This window comes from Hipposideros armiger, unplaced genomic scaffold (genome assembly GCF_001890085.2).
Source record: "Hipposideros armiger isolate ML-2016 unplaced genomic scaffold, ASM189008v1 scaffold_233, whole genome shotgun sequence".
NCBI lineage: Eukaryota > Metazoa > Chordata > Mammalia > Chiroptera > Hipposideridae > Hipposideros > Hipposideros armiger.
This window is the reverse complement of record NW_017731583.1, coordinates 63180-67974: the sequence shown is the minus strand read 5'-3', so window position 1 is coordinate 67974 and position 4795 is coordinate 63180.

Here is a 4795-nt window from a genome sequence, read left to right as displayed (position 1 = left end):
TTTCTGGGGAAAATATGACATCAGTGGGACCAGAATATTTGAGAACTATCTGGAAAATAGCAGCTGGGATTTAAAATGACAGACAAAAAAGAGCAGAATTATTTGCTGATAATCTCCAAATGAGTAGCTTGCAACAAAAGCGTATCTTTCTTTCACTCTCACTTTTTATGTCCATCATAGCTCAGGTGTAGCTCTAATCCACATCATCTTCACTTATTCAATTGGATGCAGTATTCTTTATCTAGAACAATGACCATTGTCATATCACAGGGATATATGTCACAGGGAAGTGTGTCACTTCTATTCACATTGTATTGTACAAAGCTTACGATATGGCCACACTTGGGTTCAACTGCACAAAATATGTAATGCTCCAGCAGGAAGGGATTCCAAATATTTATGAAAATTGCCTGTAATTCAATTGGTAACTCCACATCAAATAATACCAGAAAGTCACTAGCTTAGGTTGACCTGAAAATGTCAAAGTGCCTTAAATTAATTGTATGAGAATTTGTGTTATACATCCAGCACTGATTTTAGCCAAGCTATTAAGGAATTATAGATGTCATCATGCTGTTTGAAGGCATGCGATTTCATGTCCCAACTTAACTCCTCAAAGTAGTAACTGTGCAAATGTCAAACTGATGCAGCTTCAAGCACCTACACAAACTACTCCTCGGTATTCCATGAGCTGTTTCTTCTAATTTCTAACAACCTTGTATATCTACTAGTGAACATTTGTGTAAAACATTTCTAAGGTTTGTGAGTACTAGAATGTTGATAGAGGCAAGTACACTTCCATTATAATCATCTTGACACATAATGTATGTTGAAGANACATAAATTTAATCTGCTGCTTGTGTGGTTCAGTGCACACCCTGGTTACTTCTTCCCTATGCAGATGAGGGACTCTTCTGGGACATGGATCTACTTGATTGGCCCCTAAACCGCTCTGTTGAGTTACTGGAATTATTTGCTCAAATATTTAAATTGACGGTTTATGTTTGTTTTTTGTTTTTTTTTTCTCTCTCCTATTTCTTCTTCCCAGGGCGAGTGAATGAGTGAGGGAGAGAGAAAGTGGCTGGGGAGATAAGAGGAAGGTTAGGGAGTGGATGGTACAGACTTAATGGCTTCAAACAATACAAATTTATTCTCATACATTTCTGAAGATCAGAAGTCTAAAATGAGTCAGCAGTGCTGCATTTCTTTGAAAGGTTCTAGAGGAAAATCTGTTCCCTTGCTTTTTCTAGCTTCTAGAACCTTGTGCATTTCTTGCCTTCTTTCCCCATCCTTCATCTTTCAAAGCCAGCAGCAAACATTTTTTTAATCTTTCTTTCTCAGTTTACATCATCAGATTGCGTTTTTCTGACTGTCACTCTTCCACTTCCCTTATTAAGACTCTTGTGATTATATTGGTCCTACTCAGTTAATCTACAATACTTTCCCCAACATAACATCTCCAAAATCCATTTTTCCATGTAAGGTAACATATTCACAGGTTGCAGATACTAGGATGTGGGCATCCTGGAAGGCCATTATTTGTCTACAACAGACCCCCCAAGATTCATGTCCATCCCATTCATGCCAAATGCATTAAGCCCGTTCCAAGATCCTCCAGAGTCTCAAGACTTTATAGCATCACCTCAAGTCCAAAATCTCATGTAAGTTTCATCACCACAAAAGGTGTGACTCTCGATCTCTAATCATTTAAATTAGGTATGAGTGAAGCTCTAGGTATAATCCATCCAGGGGCAAAATTCCTCTCCACCTGTGGATCTGTGACACCTGAAAACATGTTATCTGCTCCCAAAATACAGTGGTGAGACAGGCATAGGATAATAGCTATCAATTTCCCAATTCAAAAAGGGAAGAAAGTGAAAAGTAAAAAGGGGTCACCAGTCCTAAGTAATTTCATTTGGGAAATTGAGTCCAACTGGGCAAGAAACATTAGACTCAAGGCCTAGGAATAATCTTCTGTGGTTCTGGCTGTACCCTCTGGCTCAGGCCTGCACTTGGACTCATCTTCCCTTTTTCACGAAGAGTAGTATGTGTTTTAGCTGAATAGTTTTACCAGTTTGTTTCCTACTTGTGGAATTTGGGAGTCCACTCGCCTTCCTGCATTTTGTTCTCTCTCTGTCTCTTTTAGTTCATGCTGGCAGCATGACTTGACATAACACTGAAGAGCCTTGTAAATTTCCCATGTATGTTTCAGGGATTTGCTCCATTAGACAAAAGGCTCCTCTGCAGATCTTTCTTGGATAATCCCATCTCTATTCCTGGCTCCTGCTTAGATGGCTGAGGGCATCTATGAGTCACTTGTCTAATCTCTCAAAGAGCAACATGTGAAATGGAATACTCTGATCTTTTGATCCTGCTAAAGTGCTACCCAAAGGTCATCCAGTCACACCTGTGGCTTTCTCTTCAGTGCAGGCTCTCTTGACAAGCGAACCTCCTAAATTTGGTGTCTTTGCAATCTGGGTTGGCTGAGAATTCTCCATGTTATCAAATCCTATTTCCTTTATTCTTGAGTAGTGCTTCCAATCTAGTTCTTTCCTTTCACATTTTACTATAAGCAGTGGGAGGCAACATGGTGCTCAGAAATCTCCTCACCTAGATATTCAAGTACACTGTTTACAAATTCTTCTTTCGACATAACTGCAGGATTTAAGCTTCCTGCCACTATGTAATAAAGATTCTTTTTCCTCCAGTTTTCAATACCATTTTCCACATTCTCTTTTGAGCTCCCACCAGCAGTGACTTTCGTGTTCATATTTCTACCTACATTCCATTTATGATGATTTAGGTATTCTCTAGCATGAATGAGTACAGATTGGGTGAGAAATGTGGAATTAGGGCTCCCTGTCAGAATCGCCTTGCCAGTCTGATTCCCATTTTTTCATATGAATTGCTCTCCATCTGGATGCTGTTATCATGTTTTTTTGTTTTGTTTTAACATCATTGAGATGTTAGATTCGTTTGAACTGCAAGCCCATGTACCTAAGTTATGGAACATTTTTCTATTAACTTGTTCGTAATATTTTTTCTTCTGAAACTTTTTTTTTTAATTTCTGAAATGTATTATTCAGTTATTGAGCTTTCTGGGTTAAACCTGTCATTTTAAATTCCTTTTCTCTTTATTTGCATATTTTTTGTTCTATCTTGTTTTCCTCTATATTTTTTTTTCAGCTTTCAGGGACTTTCATGTACCTCTATTTTTTTAAGTTAAAAATTAAATTCTATTGTTTTTGTTTTTTTTTACTTTTTTCTGAAGGTATTATTTATATGATTGTTAGAATTTCAATGTTTCCTACAGTGTACTAGAATGTATTTTATATGATTTCCTTTAACCTGCTTTTTAATTTGTTTTGACACTTTTAATTTGGAAGTTTTACAACAATGTCTGGTGATCCTTAATTGCCTGTTTATAATTTAAAATGTGGCACTACAGATAGTCTTTAAACCTCTGTGTGTTTGAGTGGGACTTGTTGGTTAGTGGTTTTTCCTATAGTGATCAGCTAAGTTTCAGCCATTGCATCATGGCACCTCTAAAACTTTGACATCAGTTTCCTCTTCTTTGAGGCCATTGATTATGTCCAAAGAAGAATGCTGTAATCTGCTGGTGGCAGTCAGGAGAAAGAAGGGTAGAATTTTATCGTAAGTCTTACTTTTTCCTATGCCATCACAACACCTGAATTATAACCTTTAACATACTTCATGTTCTTGAGATGAGAGCTTTAGTGTTCTAGTCCCTCTAGAAAGTAAACTTTTTTTTTTTTCCCCTAGAAGTGGAGGTGATTACTTGACTCCAAGAAGTTGAAAAGAGATGGGGACTTTTCAATTTAGACCTGATTTCAGTCCCATATCACTCCCTTATGTTCAGAGGCATCTGATAATTTCTAGAGTCAGCTATAGTTACTAGTAAATATAATATGCTAAATTCTTTGAGGCTTATCTTTCAGTGACAGGATATATATATATATATATATATATATATATATATATATATATNTGTTACTACAAAATGAGTGAATGGACACCAACTAATGAGTGTGCACTATCGAAGCCTTGAAACATGTCAGTAGGCGCACTGGAGCTCTACTATTTAGGTATGTGTTGGAGGTTCAAAAAATAGAGATAGCTGTCAATAAATAGGTGATATTCAAGAAATGAGAAAAGTTTAAATCAAGTAGGAAAAAGCATAGAGCAAAGAAAACATTATATGACCTGGACCTATGGAACACCAACACAGAGGCGCACTAGATGGTAAGAAGCCAGGAGAGCATCCTGGAAAGAAGCAGCCCACTCGTCTGTACAGCTGGGTTATCTGCAGAGGTCCAAGCTCAGCTCCTGTATAGACGGTTCTGCATTTCCTTCCTGTGCTCTGTGCCTGTTCACTCAGAGATGGGAGTTTGCCTGGGATACAGTTAGGAAGGATCTTCTTTCTACACAATCATTTTCTTTTACCTGTTTTGAATTACACTTGCTCTATTCAATTGCTCCTCCAATCCAAAACCAGTGCTACGTTCCAGAAACTCTTCAAAGCCAAAGAAATACACTAATAACACACCTCCTTGCTTTGAGAACCATGTTTGGATTTATACATTTTATTAAAATGAACTTTTCTTCAGTTCTACAGGATATTGGGAGGGAAGGCAGTAAATGCCTTCCTCAATCTGCCACCTTTCACTAGTAGTCTAAACGTTATTCCTATAAAATAATTTCTGGAAAGTCCTATGTATTAAAAAAAGATATCCTGCTGTGTAAAATAATAATAATTTTCCCCTCAAAATCGAGA